At 32.8% G+C, this 20793-nt stretch overlaps 1 protein-coding gene across 1 annotated transcript in view; it reads right to left on the bottom strand.

The window, feature by feature from the left end:
• Positions 1-20793, bottom strand: part of LOC101893383 (protein O-mannosyl-transferase 2) — a 136475-nt gene that overhangs the window by 114364 nt on the left and 1318 nt on the right. The gene's annotated exons all lie outside the window — the stretch shown is intronic.

Below are 20793 nucleotides of genomic sequence, written 5' to 3'. Positions count from 1 at the left end.
ACCGGGCCAGCTATTTGGATATAAATGTTAAATTTTTTTGTGATATTGCCCATACCAATATTTTTATATGAAGCATGAAGCATAGATGAAGCATGATAATGGAATACTTCTGTTGACTATATCTGGTACCTCTCGCACTTGTTATCATTTTCTAAAAATTATCATATAAGTCATGTAAAGTGTAGAAACTTACCAATATAATCCAAACCTGGCACGTCACAATATTTATATCATATTTATTTAAGTCGCACTTGTTATCATTTTCTAAAAATTATCATATAAGTCATGTAAAGTGTAGGAACTTACCAATATAATCCAAACCTGGCACGTCACAATATTTATATCATATTTATTTAAGTCCGATACAAAATGGCCAATTTTGGACCATTCCTTCGGAACCTACTCCATAAGTGGTTAAACATTTGAATAATCATAACAGAAGTCAAAGCATTTTAAAATAATCGTACGTTGGCTGAGGGTATACATCTGTCGGCAAAATTCGAAGGGTCGTGGTAACTACCACACGCCATATTTTTAAAAACGCCTTCATTCCCAAAGTAAACGCCTTCATCCCCATCCTCTTATAGGCCAACAATTTTATGTCATCAATGAATAAACTATTAGAATCCACAAATGATCTTCTATCCGCTTAACAGTTCGGCTTCAGAAGAGAACATAATACAGCTCACCCTCTTTGAATAATGAAAAATTAAGAGCTGGAAAATCAACAAGAATAGTTTTATTGGAAATAAAAGATGCTTTGACTCGGTTGGCACAGCGGACTTATCTATAAAATTAGCAAATTTGAATTTCCTCGGAGCTTATAAAAATCAAGCAAAGTTTTCTAAAGGAAAGTTCATTTAAAATATATTTTAGAACAGCTTCATTATTTTAATAATAAAACCTAAAAAATCTATATCTATATATATAATATATAAAAATCAATTGTTGTTTGTTGGTAACGGAATCAGTTGAAAACGGCTGGACCGATTTGCATAATTTTTTGTACAAACGTTTGTCATACCCCGAGTTAGGTTTTTAAAGAAAAAAATATTAATCACGCTTCCTTTTACGCCCACTATTACGATTTATCTAAAATATTTATATTATATTTATTTATAAAAGAAAGTTGTGTTAGTTACTACTCTTATAAGATAAAGACCGCCGGTCTGATTTTAACGATTTAGACAAATTCGGAATTGCCTCTTGGCAGAAAAGAATAAAATCCAAAAAAATCGCGTAAAAATGTGAAATTTGAACATTTTCATTTTGACTTTTAAAATGTACAATAGTAATGTTTTATATTGCATATTTTTTCCATTTTGACTTACTATTTTCGAATGTACATTTGTAGTGTTTTTTTTAATTCTAATATGATGTGTAGGTTATAAAACTGTTATTTATAGATTTTATGTATTTATTCGTAATACCCAATAAATACATAAAATCCGTTGTCGCTTTATATGAAAATTCTAAAATCGAGAAAAATCGACAATTTTTCAATGAATTGGAATTTTAAAATAATAGTGCATTCTACCGACAAACTTCATAAGGACCTTTAAAAATTTGCCGCAAAAAAATCAGCGAACCAGTTGAAGATTCTTTTTCTTTTTTCTATATTGAAGTGAACATATTTTTATTGGTTTGAATTCTGAATGAATAATATTAAAAATGAAATGAGGGTGCAATACGATGTTAAATGCTTTCTACTCCAGGACCTACATCGTGCTTCAGCTGGAAGATGCGAACACATTTAAACAAACAAAAATGACCGAAGAAGCGTTATGGGGTTAATTTCAAAAAGTGGACCTGCTTCTTTCATATGACAATAAATTGTCAAATAAGAACACAAAATGCAAAATACATTGGGACTGCAATCAGTCAAATACCGACTATAAAGAACGCAAAAAAAAAAATTCTAGCTAAACATTCAAGATACCTTTAATCGCTTTGGCAGGTCATCATATGGGTCATAACCCCTGATAACGGAACAACCCGATTTCAAGTATAATCTACATTTTAACCATATTTTTCGTACTAATTTTAGCTCATGTTGATAATTTAAGAAGAAACCATCTTTGCAAAAAATTATCAAGTTTTGGTATCACCATCATATGATTTAAGGTATTTTCGGGGTCTTGGCCACTTCTTTCATTTTTTGGCTCTTATTTGACATCTTTGTTTCTAAGGGGGAAGAAAACCTCTTCTTATAAAATTTTTATTTTTTGTAATAGTGCGCATCTTAGTCTTGAGGCTACCTGGGTAAAAAACGCTGGGGTAGAAAATCATCTTACAGATAATTATCCTCATAGGAATTTATTTAAGTATAGTCCCCACATTAGTATACCCTCAAGTCCACTTTCCCAACCAATGTGTGGTTAAAAAAGAAAATTTGGTATTCTATTGAATTTGTAACCCCCAATAAAATATTGGTTGGGAACGTAGATTTGGGATGTACGTCTATATGAAATAAACTCCGAAATGTCATTCTGGGACTCATTCAGTCGGAAATTGTGGCAGAAACATGAAAAAAATACGAAATTATAAAGTAACTTTATTGGATCTCCACCGCACAATTTAAATGACAAACAATTAATGCCCATCTTACGGTAATCGGAGCAAAAGAGTAATTCTTTTGGCTATTCCGACAACATTCTGCCTTCAAGTATGAGGTTTCGCTTCGGATCGAATCGAACGCTCAGTTTGAATCACTTCACTCACAATCAAACATGAGCGTTCGAGACGGTTTGATGTGTTCAGCAACATGAGTTGATCGAACACATGAATGTAAATGAGCAATCACAACCGTGATTGTCTTCTTTGAATCGAGTTCGTTCAGCGTCATTGTTTATTCAACCATTTAATCAAGTTGCTACAGTTTATTTTGACTTTTTTAATATTTGAAATTGAAGAATATTGTGATAGTGCGACCGAAATTGTAGCAAGTAGAAACTACACAGGTGTAGGTAAACGAAAAGGTCGAAGTTTGTGAAAAATCTTGACCAATATTGTAAAATAAAAAAAAAAAAATTAAACATTTTTAGTTTTCTAAATCGCAATGATGTCTTTCTTTATTAAAAAATTTAATTTTGTTTTTTTTTTTTTCAAATAAGTCACTGAAGTCTAACATACCAAAAACCCAAATAAAATGAAAACATTGTCTGTTTATTAAATACTAGCTGACCCGGTCCGCGTTGCCGGCCACTACTTTTAGTCTTTAATGCATATTTTTTTAAGCATTATAGAATTATGAAAGCGGCACAATTTGTATTATAAGTAAAATAACTCCATAGTAATTTCTAAATAGAAATAAACATTCATGGGAAAAATTATAATAGATAATAATCTACCGTCGGTTTTAGATATTTTGAATAGCCTGATCTTATTTTTCAGCCTAAGGCTATAATTGAGTGTTAAAAACCTGTATGATATAGAACTTCTATAATAGCCCCATGTGAAAACTCAGCTAAATTTTTGGTATTGAATTTCCAATGTTAAGAATACCGTGCTGGATGGTATTTAGTTTTGTCCACCTCATAATTGAGGGCGGAATGATTTCATAATAGTCAAAGATAATTGCTTTTTTACACCCATTACCGTGAAATATTAATTAATTTATTTTTGTCATTTAAATTGTGAGTTGGAGAACCCATAAAGTCCATATTTTTCATCATAGTATAATTCAATAACGAACAAAAAAATTAATATTCGTGGTTTTTTCATGTTTCTGCCACAATTTGATATTTCGGAGTTTATGGCATGTAGATGTTAATCCCACATCTACGTTCCCAACCAATATTCTCTTGGGAGTTTCAAATTCAATAGTATATCAAATTTTCTTTTCTGACCAAACATTGGTTAGGAAAGCGGATTTGTGGGTACACTAATGTGAGAACTATACTCGAATAAATGCCTATGTGGACAATTATCTGAGGGACCATTCTCTACCCCAGAGTTGCCTAAATACAATTTTTTAGCCAAATCAATTGATGAATGTGGTCAAGACCAAGATGGACTCTACTCCGAAAATTGAAAATATTATGAGAAGAGGTTTTTTACACCCTTAGAAACAAAGATTCCAAATAAAGGCCTAAAGATGAAAAAAATGTCGAAGACCCCGAACATGGCTTAAATTATATGATGGTTATACCAAAACATGATCATATTTTGCGAGGATGGTTTCTTATCAAATTAAAATGAGTGTGAGAAAAATGTGGTTAAAATGTAAACAATACTTGAAATAGGGTTGTACCCTTATCCGGGGTCATATATCATGACCTGCAAAAGCGATTTAAGACATCTTGAAAGTTTAGGAAGAATTTCTTTCTTTTTTCCTAAATGTCCAATTCGCTCTACCATTTTGCACCCTTTATATTCGGTATTTCACTGACTGCAGTTCCAATGAATTGCATTTTGAGTTCTCATTGGGCGGATTATTGCCATATGAAAGATGTAGGTCCACGTAGGTCACTCATTTTATTTTAAATATTATTCATTCAGATTTCAAGGCAATAAAAAATGTTCACTTCAATATAGTATGTCAAATTGAAAAAAATCACACCAAAAAGAAATTTTTTATTAATATTTTTATTGGATACCATTCCAAAATTTTATGAATTGTCAAGCCGTTCTTTAGTTATACCTTATGTAATTTTTCCCCGATTTGAGAATTTTTGCAATGAGATCTCTTTTTTCAAGATTTTTAGAAATTTTGACTTAAATTTGGTGTGACCGCGTTAAATTATTTCGATAACATCTATTTCGTTTCGCCACCACATAATTTGGTACTACACTTCAATGTAACCCGGCTTCTATTTCAGTTCTCGAGAAATCGAGTCAAAATAAATTGGTATTAATATTCGAATCAAAAAGAAAAAAATATTATAAAAAACACTACAAATGTACATTCGAAAAAAATAAGTCAAAATATAAAAAAAAACATACAAAATAAAACATTACGATTGTACATTTCAGAAGTCAAAATGAAAATGTTAATATATCACATTTTTACGCGATTTTTTTGAATATTATCCTTTTCGGAAAAGAGACAATTCAGAATTTGTATGAATCGTTAAAATCAGATCAGCGGTTCTTGAGTTATAAGCGTAGTAACTAACACAACTTACATTTATATATATAGATAATTTGCACCAATTTTTTTATGGGGGCAGCTTTTATTTTTAATTCAACATAAGTTCGTAAACAAATAACTCATGTGAGCTGTTTGATTGCGATCACAAAACTTCGATCAATACATATTTGATCACAACTTTTTCGTTTGGCTTGAGTAACTCGAATGAACATGTTGCATCTGACCGACTGATTGAGTTTGATTGTATTTCCACTGTGTGTGATCAAGCCCACTCAATCATACTCATTGCAGCCCTCTGTACCACACAGTAGGGGATTTTAAACGATGGAAATACAAATTTCAAATTATAGCTTATTTGAATGCTTTTTACAATATCAAAAATTGAGCTGAATTTTCACATGGGACTATTATAGATGTTCTTTATCATATAGGTATTTAACACTCAAATTAAAGCCTATAGCTGAAAAATAAGATCAGGCTATTCAAAATATCTAAAACCGACGGTAATTATAATTTTTGCCATGAATATTAATTTATATTTAGTCATGGAGTCATTAATCATAATCACGTCATTACTTATAATCAAAATTGGAGTAATTATAATGGAGTCATTACTTATAATGAAAATTGTGCCGCCTACATAAGTCAGACCTGTGATTTATTATGCTTTAAAGACTAAAAGTACGGGCCGGCAACGCGGACCGGGCCAGCTAGTTAAATATAATTTGCACCAATTTTTTTATGGGGACAGCTTTTAGTTATGAAATCTTTTGTAAAATTACAATCATGATTTCGCTCAGTTTCGAACATTTGTGTTTTAATCAAATCAAAGCACTCACTTAACTGGGATGAATCAAACCGACAAGACTCCTCATAGATGATCGACCCGTTATGAACAATTCAACATAAGTTCGTAAACAAATAACTCATGTGAGCTGTTTGATTGCGATCACAAAACTTCGATCAATACATATTTGATCACAACTTCTTCGTTTGGCTTGAGTAACTCGAATGAACATGTTGCATCTGACCGACTGATTGAGTTTGATTGTATTTCCACTGTGTGTGATCAAGCCCACTCAATCATACTCATTGCAGCCCTCTGTACCACACAGTAGGGGATTTTAAACGATGGAAATACAAATTTCAAATTATAGCTTATTTGAATGCTTTTTACAATATCAAAAATTGAGCTGAATTTTCACATGGGACTATTATAGATGTTCTTTATCATATAGGTATTTAACACTCAAATTAAAGCCTATAGCTGAAAAATAAGATCAGGCTATTCAAAATATCTAAAACCGACGGTAATTATAATTTTTGCCATGAATATTAATTTATATTTAGTCATGGAGTCATTAATCATAATCACGTCATTACTTATAATCAAAATTGGAGTAATTATAATGGAGTCATTACTTATAATGAAAATTGTGCCGCCTACATAAGTCAGACCTGTGATTTATTATGCTTTAAAGACTAAAAGTACGGGCCGGCAACGCGGACCGGGCCAGCTAGTTAAATATAATTTGCACCAATTTTTTTATGGGGACAGCTTTTAGTTATGAAATCTTTTGTAAAATTACAATCATGATTTCGCTCAGTTTCGGACATTTGTGTTTTAATCAAATCAAATCACTCACTTAACTGGGATGAATCAAACCGACAAGACTCCTCATAGATGATCGACCCGTTATGAACAATTCAACATAAGTTCGTAAACAAATAACTCATGTGAGCTGTTTGATTGCGATCACAAAACTTCGATCAATACATGTTTGATCACAACTTTTTCGTTTGGCTTGAGTAACTCGAATGAACATGTTGCATCTGACCGACTGATTGAGTTTGATTGTATTTCCACTGTGTGTGATCAAGCCCACTCAATCATACTCATTGCAGCCCTCTGTACCACACAGTAGGGGATTTTAAACGATGGAAATACAAATTTCAAATTATAGCTTATTTGAATGCTTTTTACAATATCAAAAATTGAGCTGAATTTTCACATGGGACTATTATAGATGTTCTTTATCATATAGGTATTTAACACTCAAATTAAAGCCTATAGCTGAAAAATAAGATCAGGCTATTCAAAATATCTAAAACCGACGGTAATTATAATTTTTGCCATGAATATTAATTTATATTTAGTCATGGAGTTATTACTCATAATCACGTCATTACTTATAATCAAAATTGGAGTAATTATAATGGAGTCATTACTTATAATGAAAATTGTGCCGCCTACATAAGTCAGACCTGTGATTTATTATGCTTTAAAGACTAAAAGTACGGGCCGGCAACGCGGACCGGGCCAGCTAGTTTTAATATAAATATTGTTTCGACTAAATAGAAATAAATAACTATGGAAGGAGGGCAAAATAATTTCTGAATAGTCAAGTTAAAGTTAATTACGCTTTTACACCCATTACCATAGCACCTCAAATTGCGCATTAGAATCCCCAAAAAGTCTATGTTCTTGTTCATAGTAAAATTCAATGACGATTAAACAATACCCGTGTTGTTGTCCACCAATCGGTAAAAATCACTATAGATCGGCGGGCCTGGGGACTATATGGGGACTGTACCAAAATATTTACGTATGTTGACATTTTTCTGTAAGATGGTTCTCTACTCACAAAGTAGCCTAAATACAGCAAATAATGCCCAAATCAGTTGAAAAACGTGGCCAAGACCACGGTCACAGCTGAAATCAGGGATACATTTATATAACGGTTATACCAAAACGGGTTACAAATTCAATAGAAAACAACATTTTCTTTTCTGACCACCAATTAGATGTGAAAGTGGACTTGGGGATACTCCAATGTGGGGACTTTACTTAAATAAATTCCTATGTGGCAATTATCTGTATGATGGTTCCCTACACCAGAGTAACATAAATACAATTTTTAGCCAAATCAATTAATGAATGTGGTCAAGACCAAAATGGGCCCTACTCTGAAAATTTCAAACTTTATGCGAAGAGGTTCTCTACCTCCTTAGAAACAAAGATTCCAAATAATGGCCAAAATATTAAAAAAGTGACCAAGACACCAAAAATAGCTTAAAACATACGATGGTTATATAAATATGAAATGGGGTTGTACCCTTATCCGTGAGTTATGATCGATATCATGACCTGCAAAAGCGATTTAAGGTATCTTGAATGTTTGGGAAGATTTTCTGAAAGGATAGAAATCCTTTTCTTACTAAGAGTCCCATTCGCTCTACTATTTTCCACCCTTTATATTTGGTATTTTTCTGAATGTACATTGGACGGATTATTGTGACAGGAAAGAAGTAGTTCCACGCTTTGAAATGAGCCCCATTAGGATTTTTCGGTCATTTTTGTTTGTTCAAATGTGTTCGCATCTTCCAGCTGAACCACGATGTCGGCCCTGGAGTTGAAAGGTAGATGTCAGTTAACATCGTATTTCCCACTTATTTCATTTTTTGGTGAAAATTCGTATATAGTGAAAAATTATTCTTTATTTTGTTCACAAAAAATTTACTGAATTCAATTAGATAATACAAATTGAAAAAAATTGACAAAAGAAGAATAACACATTGAAAAAATCTTCAACTTGCTTGCTGATTTTTTACAGCAAATGTTTAAAGATCCTTATATAGTTTGTCAGGAGAATGTACTTCTATTTTAAAATTCGATTCCATTAAATTATTTCGACATCATCTATTCCGTTTCGCCACCACATAATTCGGTACTACACTTCCATGTAACTCGCCATCAATTTCATTTCTCAAGAAATCAAGTCAATTAAATAAATTGGTATTAATATTTGAATTCAAAAATAAAATATAAAAAACACTACAAATGTACATTAGAAAAATGTAAGTCAAAATGGAAAAAAATCATGCAAAATAAAACATTACTATTGTACATTTCAAAAGTCAAAATGAAAATGTTAATATATCACATTTTTACGCGATTTTTTTTTTGGATATTATCCTTTCGGAGAGGAGAAAATTTGTATGAATCGTTAGAATCAGTCTAGCGGATCTTAAGTTATAAGCGTAGTAACTAACTCAACTTTCTTTTATATATAAGATAGATATAGATTAAAATGTACTGACAACGACAGTTCCTCAGCCCCAAATAAATACTTAGAGGGGGATGGAAAGTCAACAGTATCTCGTGCAATTATTTTCAAACCGATATCTCCTCTATATTGGCAAATATAAGGATTTTAGATAAATCAAAATTGTGGGCGCAAAAGTGGGTGTGGTCTATATTTTTTTCTTTAAAAACCTAACTCGGGGTATGACGAAAGTTTTTACAAAAAATTATGCAAATCGGTCCAGCCGTTTTCAACTGATTCCGTTACCAACAAACAACAATTGATTTATATATATATACTAGCTGGCCCGGTCCGCGTTGCCGGCCCGTACTTTTAGTCTTTAAAGCATAATAAATCACAGGTCTGACTTATGTAGGCGGCACAATTTTCATTATAAGTAATGACTCCATTACAATTACTCCAATTTTGATTATAAGTAATGACGTGATTATGATTAATGACTCCATGACTAAATATAAATTAATATTCATGGCAAAAATTATAATTACCGTCGGTTTTAGATATTTTGAATAGCCTGATCTTATTTTTCAGCTATAGGCTTTAATTTGAGTGTTAAATACCTATATGATAAAGAACATCTATAATAGTCCCATGTGAAAATTCAGCTCAATTTTTGATATTGTAAAAAGCATTCAAATAAGCTATAATTTGAAATTTGTATTTCCATCGTTTAAAATCCCCTACTGTGTGGTACAGAGGGCTGCAATGAGTATGATTGAGTGGGCTTGATCACACACAGTGGAAATACAATCAAACTCAATCAGTCGGTCAGATGCAACATGTTCATTCGAGTTACTCAAGCCAAACGAAAAAGTTGTGATCAAATATGTATTGATCGAAGTTTTGTGATCGCAATCAAACAGCTCACATGAGTTATTTGTTTACGAACTTATGTTGAATTGTTCATAACGGGTCGATCATCTATGAGGAGTCTTGTTGGTTTGATTCGTCCCAGTTAAGTGAGTGATTTGATTTGATTAAAACACAAATGTTCGAAACTGAGCGAAATCATGATTGTAATTTTACAAAAGATTTCATAACTGAAAGCTGCCCCCATAAAAAAATTGGTGCAAATTATATTTAATAAACAGACAATGTTTTCATTTTATTTGGGTTTTTGGTATGTTAGACTTCAGTGACTTATTTGAAAAAAAAAACAAGTAAAAAAGCTGTAAGTTCGGCCGGGCCGAACTTTTAATACCCTCCACCATTTGGTATAAATTTGGCAATTTCCAAAAAAAAAAAAATAAATAAAATAAAAAAAATCCTTTAAAAATTCTGTTAAAATCTTAAAAATACCGAATGTCTATACGACGACGTATACCTGCATAGGCAACTTTTGTCATAAGTTATTACAACATTTAAATGCGAAACTTGAAGAAAAATTTGTTTATAATGTAGCTAAAATCATCAAAATACCGAATATCGGGGGGTACGGTATATGGGGCCTATACGAAGACGTGGACCTACATGGTCCATTTTCTGTTTACTGCTGCAGTGTCTATTACGAACTTCAAATACCAAATTTGGAACGGTTCCGTTAAATAATGTCGCTAAAATCATCAAAATACCGAATATCGGGGGGTACGGTATATGGGGGCTATACGAAGACGTGGACCTACATGGCCCATTTTCTGTTTTCTGCTGCAGTATCTATTACGAACTTCAAATACACAAATTTGGAACGGTTCCGTTAAATAATGTCGCTAAAATCATCAAAATACCGAATATCGGGGGGTACCATTATATGGGGGCTATACGAAGACGTGGACCTGCACAGATAATTTTCTGTCTTAGGCTGTAGTATCCATTACGAACTTCAAATGCCAAATTTGAAACAATTCCGGTGAATAATGTCGCTAAAATCATCAAAATACCGAATATCGAGAGGTACCGTTATATGGGGGCTATATGAAAACTTGGACCTACATGACCCATTTACGAACTTAACCTGCCTACTGGCTAAATATACATGTGTGCAAAATTTTAGCCTTCTATCTCAATTTGTTCGAAAGATAGCGTGATTACAACAGACAGACAGACAGACAGACGGACAGACAGACACACAGACAGACAGACGGACATGGCTAAATCGTCTTAGAATTTTACGCTGATCAAGAATATATATACTTTGTTGGGTCTGACGTGAGTATTTCGAGGAGTTACAAACGGAATGACAAAATTAATATACCCTCCATAGTATGGTGGAGGGTATAAAAACAAAATTAAATTTTTAATAAAGAAAGACATCATTGCGATTTAGAAAACTAAAAATGTTTAATTTTTTTTTTTTTTTTTATTTTACAATATTGGTCAAGATTTTTCACAAACTTCGACCTTTTCGTTTACCTACACCTGTGTAGTTTCTACTTGCTACAATTTCGGTCGCACTATCACAATATTCTTCAATTTCAAATATTAAAAAAGTCAAAATAAACTGTAGCAACTTGATTAAATGGTTGAATAAACAATGACGCTGAACGAACTCGATTCAAAGAAGACAATCACGGTTGTGATTGCTCATTTACATTCATGTGTTCGATCAACTCATGTTGCTGAACACATCAAACCGTCTCGAACGCTCATGTTTGATTGTGAGTGAAGTGATTCAAACTGAGCGTTCGATTCGATCCGAAGCGAAACCTCATACTTGAAGGCAGAATGTTGTCGGAATAGCCAAAAGAATTACTCTTTTGCTCCGATTACCGTAAGATGGGCATTAATTGTTTGTCATTTAAATTGTGCGGTGGAGATCCAATAAAGTTACTTTATAATTTCGTATTTTTTTCATGTTTCTGCCACAATTTCCGACTGAATGAGTCCCAGAATGACATTTCGGAGTTTATTTCATATAGACGTACATCCCAAATCTACGTTCCCAACCAATATTTTATTGGGGGTTACAAATTCAATAGAATACCAAATTTTCTTTTTTAACCACACATTGGTTGGGAAAGTGGACTTGAGGGTATACTAATGTGGGGACTATACTTAAATAAATTCCTATGAGGATAATTATCTGTAAGATGATTTTCTACCCCAGCGTTTTTTACCCAGGTAGCCTCAAGACTAAGATGCGCACTATTACGAAAAATAAAAATTTTATAAGAAGAGGTTTTCTTCCCCCTTAGAAACAAAGATGTCAAATAAGAGCCAAAAAATGAAAAAAGTGGCCAAGACCCCGAAAATACCTTAAATCATATGATGGTGATACCAAAACTTGATAATTTTTTGCAAAGATGGTTTCTTCTTAAATTATCAACATGAGCTAAAATTAGTACGAAAAATATGGTTAAAATGTAGATTATACTTGAAATCGGGTTGTTCCGTTATCAGGGGTTATGACCCATATCATGACCTGCCAAAGCGATTAAAGGTATCTTGAATGTTTAGGTAGAATTTTTTTTTGCGTTCTTTATAGTCGGTATTTGACTGATTGCAGTCCCAATGTATTTTGCATTTTGTGTTCTTATTTGACAATTTATTGTCATATGAAAGAAGCAGGTCCACTTTTTGAAATTAACCCCATAACGCTTCTTCGGTCATTTTTGTTTGTTTAAATGTGTTCGCATCTTCCAGCTGAAGCACGATGTAGGTCCTGGAGTAGAAAGCATTTAACATCGTATTGCGCCCTCATTTCATTTTTAATATTATTCATTCAGAATTCAAACCAATAAAAATATGTTCACTTCAATATAGAAAAAAGAAAAAGAATCTTCAACTGGTTCGCAGATTTTTTTGCGGCAAATTTTTAAAGGTCCTTATGAAGTTTGTCGGTAGAATGCACTATTATTTTAAAATTCGATTCCATTGAAAAATTGTCGATTTTTCTCGATTTTAGAATTTTCATATAAAGCGACAACGGATTTTATGTATTTATTGGGTATTACGAATAAATACATAAAATCTATAAATAACAGTTTTATAACCTACACATCATATTAGAATTAAAAAAAAACACTACAAATGTACATTCGAAAATAGTAAGTCAAAATGGAAAAAATATGCAATATAAAACATTACTATTGTACATTTTAAAAGTCAAAATGAAAATGTTCAAATTTCACATTTTTACGCGATTTTTTTGGATTTTATTCTTTTCTGCCAAGAGGCAATTCCGAATTTGTCTAAATCGTTAAAATCAGACCGGCGGTCTTTATCTTATAAGAGTAGTAACTAACACAACTTTCTTTTACATATAGAGAGATAGATTTAAAAGTAGGCGCGTTCCTCCTCATCCCCTAAATAAGTACTTAGGGTTGGATGGAAAGCCAACAGCATCTCGTGTAATAATTCTCAAACCGATATCTTCACTATTTTGGCAAATATAAATATTTTAGATAAATCGTAATAGTGGGCGTAAAAGGAAGCGTGATTAATATTTTTTTCTTTAAAAACTTAACTCGGGGTATGACAAACGTTTGTACAAAAAATTATGCAAATCGGTCCAGCCGTTTTCAACTGATTCCGTTACCAACAAACAACAATTGATTTTTATATATATAGATAGAAGATAGATAAACAGACAATGTTTTCATTTTATTTGGGTTTTTGGTATGTTAGACTTCAGTGACTTATTTGAAAAAAAAAAAAAAAAAAAAAAAAAATTAAATTTTTTAATAAAGAAAGACATCATTGCGATTTAGAAAACTAAAAATGTTTAATTTTTTTTTTATTTTACAATATTGGTCAAGATTTTTCACAAACTTCGACCTTTTCGTTTACCTACACCTGTGTAGTTTCTACTTGCAACAATTTCGGTCGCACTATCACAATATTCTTCAATTTCAAATATTAAAAAAGTCAAAATAAACTGTAGCAACTTTATTAAATGGTTGAATAAACAATGACGCTGAACGAACTCGATTCAAAGAAGACAATCACGGTTGTGATTGCTCATTTACATTCATGTGTTCGATCAACTCATGTTGCTGAACACATCAAACCGTCTCGAACGCTCATGTTTGATTGTGAGTGAAGTCATTCAAACTGAGCGTTCGATTCGATCCGAAGCGAAAACGGTCATTTCATTCAGATCAGCTAAACGACTGCATCAACAAAAATCAGGTAAGAAACCGAGTATGCTTGAATTTTTGTATACTCGTTGCGGCCCTCTGGTGTGGTATTCAGTTTTGTCCACCTCATACTTGAAGGCAGAATGTTGTCGGAATAGCCAAAAGAATTACTCTTTTGCTCCGATTACCGTAAGATGGGCATTAATTGTTTGTCATTTAAATTGTGCGATGGAGATCCAATAAAGTTACTTTATAATTTCGTATTTTTTTCATGTTTCTGCTACAATTTCCGACTGAATGAGTCCCAGAATGACATTTCGGAGTTTATTTCATATAGACGTACATCCCAAATTTACGTTCCCAACCAATATTTTATTGGGGGTTACAAATTCAATAGAATACCAAATTTTCTTTTTTAACCACACATTGGTTGGGAAAGTGGACTTGAGGGTATACTAATGTGGGGACTATACTTAAATAAATTCCTATGAGGATAATTATCTGTAAGATGATTTTCTACCCCAGCGTTTTTTACCCAGGTAGCCTTAAGACTAAGATGCGCACTATTACGAAAAATAAAAATTTTATAAGAAGAGGTTTTCTTCCCCCTTAGAAACAAAGATGTCAAATAAGAGCCAAAAAATGAAAAAAGTGGCCAAGACCCCGAAAATACCTTAAATCATATGATGGTGATACCAAAACTTGATAATTTTTTGCAAAGATGGTTTCTTCTTAAATTATCAACATGAGCTAAAATTAGTACGAAAAATATGGTTAAAATGTAGATTATACTTGAAATCGGGTTGTTCCGTTATCAGGGGTTATGACCCATATCATGACCTGCCAAAGCGATTAAAGGTATCTTGAATGTTTAGGTAGAATTTCTATTTTGCGTTCTTTATAGTCGGTATTTGACTGATTGCAGTCCCAATGTATTTGCATTTTGTGTTCTCATTTGACAATTTATTGTCATATAAAGAAGCAGGTCCACTTTTTGAAATTAACCCCATAACGCTTCTTCGGTCATTTTTGTTTGTTTAAATGTGTTCGCATCTTCCAGCTGAAGCACGATGTAGGTCCTGGAGTAGAAAGCATTTAACATCGTATTGCACCCTCATTTCATTTTAATATTATTCATTCAGAATTCAAACCAATAAAAAAATTTTCACTTCAATATAGAAAAAAGAAAAAGAATCTTCAACTGGTTCGCTGATTTTTTTGCGGCAAATTTTTAAAGGTCCTTATGAAGTTTGTCGGTAGAATGCACTATTATTTTAAAATTCGATTCCATTGAAAAATTGTCGATTTTTCTCGATTTTAGAATTTTCATATAAAGCGACAACGGATTTTATGTATTTATTGGGTATTACGAATAAATACATAAAATCTATAAATAACAGTTTTATAACCTACACATCATATTAGAATTAAAAAAAAAACACTACAAATGTACATTCGAAAATAGTAAGTCAAAATGGAAAAAATATGCAATATAAAACATTACTATTGTACATTTTAAAAGTCAAAATGAAAATGTTCAAATTTCACATTTTTACGCGATTTTTTTGGATTTTATTCTTTTCTGCCAAGAGGCAATTCCGAATTTGTCTAAATCGTTAAAATCAGACCGGCGGTTTTTATCTTATAAGAGTAGTAACTAACACAACTTTCTTTTACATATAGAGAGATAGATTTAAAAGTAGGCGCGTTCCTCATCCCCTAAATAAGTACTTAGGGTTGGATGGAAAGCCAACAGCATAATAATTCTCAAACCGATATCTTCACTATTTTGGCAAATATAAATATTTTAGATAAATCGTAATAGTGGGCGTAAAAGGAAGCGTGATTAATATTTTTTTCTTTACAAACCTAACTCGGGGTATGACAAACGTTTGTACAAAAAATTATGCAAATCGGTCCAGCCGTTTTCAACTGATTCCGTTACCAACAAACAACAATTGATTTTTATATATATAGATTTGTTCACCTTTATGAGCTAGATTTGTGAAATATTATGCTATGCAAAATTTGCATTAAAGACTAAAACTACGGGCCGGCAACGCGGACCGGGCCAGCTAGTTCCATATAAATATCATAATTTAAAAATATATTTATTTGCTACTCGAGTGCAAAAAAAACATCACACAGTTTTTCAAATATCAATGAAAACAAAAAAGAACAACTCCAACATTAAACGTGTGCGCATTGACGATTCCATCAATCAGATTATTTAAGAGAAAAAATTGTATTTTTCTTTATTGATAACCATTCATTTCATGAATGTTGTCCATGATTATTTATATGGCGCACTGATACAAACAAATTAATTAATAATGTTTTTAAACATATTTGATGATGAACTGAGAGAAATTAGACCGGCGAGAAAGCTCTTGTTCTTAAACAGCTCTGGACTAAAACATTAGTGCACAAAACTTCCATTTTTGTTAATTAAGTATTTACTTGTATAATATTTTATTATTTTGTGCTGCCTAATGATTGAAAAGATAAGAAAATCATATCAAACAACTTCTTTAAAATATTCAAGAGATACCAGAAATGGTTCGTAAAGTATAGAAACGACTTGATCGAAATCCGCGTCGCAGTGGCCAAAAAATGGCTCGGGAGCTGCACATATCGCATTTTTCCATTCGACAAATATCGAAAAATGGAAATTAAAAAAAGTGCAAGAACTTACATCGCAACAGAAAGAAAATAAACTCAAAAGAGCTAAACAGTTGCTATGCTTGGCCGAAAAAGTGGTGAACTACCGAATTTGGTTTTCTCCGATGAGAAAACGTTCGTTGTCCAGCAGTTTGTAAACAAAAAGATCGCATTTACTTGCCAAAGAGATCAGCTGAACATGTTGACCTTCGGTTGGCCACAAGCCGGCCATGGTGATGGCGTGGGCCGCCATAACAGCCGATGGTCGCTCTCCGTTCATGGCATCAGAATAAATACCGAATATTATCGCGAAAATATTCTGTAGGGTGTATTTCAATTGTTCTTTAACATGAATGTTGTCCAAGACTGTCTGTAAAGCGATGTGCGTGAAAATAAATTTAAATTTAAATTTTACTACTTTGATTTTTCGTTTACCAACACTGGTTCTCTCTCAGAGATAAATTTAAATTTAACTACATTTTAGTGAGAGTAAATTTAAATTTAACTCAAAACCGCTTGTTATGAAAACAAAATAAAAGTTACAATAATGAAAATTATATAATAATAAAATGTTATATGGATTTAATAAAAAATGCATAATTGCTTTAACTTTGTTCCAATATCAAATTTGGCATCAAAACACTGCGCGTATAAATTCCTGCAAACTGAAACAAACTAATGGAAAGTAATCAAGGATGCGCCTTTGTGGTATCCATATTTGGAAAGAGCATCGATAAGGCTCCTAGAAAACTTATTATGATAAACCAAACCCATCTGGAAATCCCACAGTGGTCAGACTTATATTTCATGCGGTCCTCTTAGGTGAAATTGGTTTGGGTCCACTGTGGGAAAATGGTTAGGGATGGACCTTTATGGTGTTAATTTTCGGAAAGAGCACCGAAAATGCTCCTAGACCACTTATTCTCATAATCCAAACCCATCTGGAAATCCCACAGTGGACAGACTTATATTTAATGTGGTCGCTGTAGGAGAAATTAGTTTGGACCCACAGTAGGAAAATTGTGAGGTATGCACCTTTATGGTGTCCATTTTCGGAAAGAGCATCGGAAATGCTCTTAGACCACTTATTCTCATAATCCAAACCCATCTGGAAATCCCACAGTGGCCAGACTTATATTTCATATGGTCACTGTAGGAGAAATTGGTTTGGGCCCATTGTGGGAAAATGGTTAGGGATGCACCTTTATGGTGTCCATTTTCGGAAAGAGTATCGAAAAAGCTCCTAGACCACTTATTCTCATAATCCAAACCCATCTGGAAATCCCACAGTGTCCAGACTTATATTTCATATGGTCACTGTAGGAGAAATTGGTTTGGACCCACTGTGGGAAAATGGTGTCCATTATCGGAAAGAGCATCGAAAATGCTCTTGACCACTAAAACCAATCCTAAAAACCCCCATCCGACAATCTCACAGACGGTCGACTTAAATTTAATTTGGTTACCATTTTATTGTTTTTATATTTTAAAGTTAGCTGCAATTTTTTTAATTGAAGTTCAACAAAAAATCTGCAATAGAATTCTTTGTTTATTTTATTATTATTGGCTGTTCCGTTGCGTTATTGGTGACAAAATGTTGGGTTTTTTAGTGTTCCTATTTTTCTGTTCCCATCTTCTTTTAACTATTTTCTCTGTAAGACCAGAAAATAATATTTTTTACAGTTTTCTCTTCTGCTATTTTTGCAAATAAATAGTAAGGGAACGAAGGTTATATGTAGTGGTTAAGGTATTTCTGCTAAATTTTCATAATTAGCAGCTTTACCTAAAATTCGGCTTGGTGTACACAATTATTCAACATCCCTAATATGGTAAAATTTGTTGTCGTCTGTAATATCCTAATTATCCAGGTACATCTACCATATAAAAACGTTGTAAAAAATTCAGAATGTTTAAATTTACAATAATAAAACACTTCACAAACATTTATTTGTTTATTTATTGTATTATTCATTTACATTTTCAACACACATAAAAGAAAATTCTTAATTGTCAATGTTGAAATTCTTTTGCTTTAAAAAAATACATATGTTTAAATTGCGCGGTGAATAACGTAATTTTTAAGATAAAAATTTTGATTATCATATGTAGTATACATTCATTATTTTCAAATTAAAAATAATTTTTTTTGCAACAATAAATGAACAGCGCAATTTATTAAATAATATATCCTCCTTTCATTATAAAGAATGAAAAGTCACTATCAAATATTTTTTATTCACTATTTGTTAAAATGTTACTCATATTCTTCGTTACCACACGTTACCACATGCAGCATTAGCAATTAGAAGTTGCAACCCTGCTACATTTTTACAAAGCCGCCAAGTTGACAACATTGTTTCGGCAAAAAAGCTGTAATTGTGATTGAATTGTGCTCAGTTAGCGCGGAAAAAACAACAAACAAACATCGTTTTTCAGACAAAAATTCTAGAATGTTTTGCTTTCTTTGCTGTCAAATTATGAAAATCGAAGAAATTAAAACGCTTTCTGCCCATAACCATATCAAAGGTTTGAGCATAAATAGCGAAGGTGTTCCATTGCCCTTGGCCGCTGCTTTGGTTGGACAAAATGCTGTCCGAGAAGCTGCTGATATAGTTGTGAATTTGACGAAAAACAAGAAAATGCTGGACTTGTCTTACAGCTCGAGTTACCATCCGGTACGGGCAAAACTGCAACTGCTCTAGCTATTGCCCTTATGGGCAATAAGGTAACATTTTGTCCCATGGTGAATTCGGAGATGTTCAGCAGCAAAATAAGAAAGACCGTATTTCTCATAGAAAATTTGAGACGTTTAATTGGTTTTAATGGAATGTGCGAAATTAAGGGTGAATTTACCGAACTCACATAAAAAGTGGAGGTGGATGACAGCTACACTTAGGCCAATAGTGGTGCCGTCAAGCGTTAGGGACGCAGTGACACCTTTGCAACGGAATTTGACTGGGGTAAACGAAAAATCAAAGCAGTAAAATTTAAATTTATTTTCACGCACATTGTAAAGCGAATTGATATAAAATATTTACAAATAATGTTTTTACACTTATTTGTTGATGATTGTGTTGCCCGTGTTGAGCATACTCAGAAAATCCCAGGCTTTGCAAAAGATGACTAACTAAAAAAGTAAGCATTGCATTGATTGGTCTTACAAATACTGAAAATACATCTGGCATAATGGAAATTTAAGGGCCCATTACTAGGAAAGTATGCACTTTCCAAAATATATTTTGAAATTTATCGGCGGACGGAACCTAGACAATACTAGCACCTAAACTCAACTTGCCCTTTAAATTCACTTTGAAAAGCTTTAGAAATTGTGGAACAACTCTAGTTTAGTAAAAACTCCTTTTTCGAAAATTTTCCCAGCGGTAGGTATTTTTACCCTGATTCCGAGAAACTATATTTTTTTCGGGGACGGACCCGGGACCCCCAGATTTTTGACCCGAAAATCGGGGTTCAGAACCCAGCATGGACCCGGATCTAATTACCCGTAATATACAATATAGGTATCGTTGGAAAGCTTATGAACAAGATATTTATCCAAAAAGTGGTCACATGATGGGGTAAGTGGTCAAGGTTCGGAAGTTATAGTCAAATTATAGATTTTTGTACCCGGATTTTTATAAAACCCCCAAAAAGTCCAAAAAGGGCCCAAATTATAGCTGGCACTCTTGCCTTTCCAAAATGCTGCAATTTTACTAATACCTTTTTCGGGTCCAGAGATATGGTTCTTTCCATCCGCATAACCCGATTCTAACCTGTTCATTAAAATTATGTTTTCAGTAAAAAAAGGTTTATTTCGCGTAGCCGTCGTTGGAATTAAAAAAGGTTTTCTAAGTTTGACACTTTTTGTAAATAGCCGGCCTTCGGTCGGTGCTTGGGATTTTCTCCTCTGGGCATGTCCAAC

Source organism: Musca domestica, unplaced genomic scaffold (genome assembly GCF_030504385.1).
Source record: "Musca domestica strain aabys unplaced genomic scaffold, Musca_domestica.polishedcontigs.V.1.1 275, whole genome shotgun sequence".
NCBI classification, from domain to species: domain Eukaryota; kingdom Metazoa; phylum Arthropoda; class Insecta; order Diptera; family Muscidae; genus Musca; species Musca domestica.
This window is presented reverse-complemented; position numbering and strand designations above follow the sequence as displayed.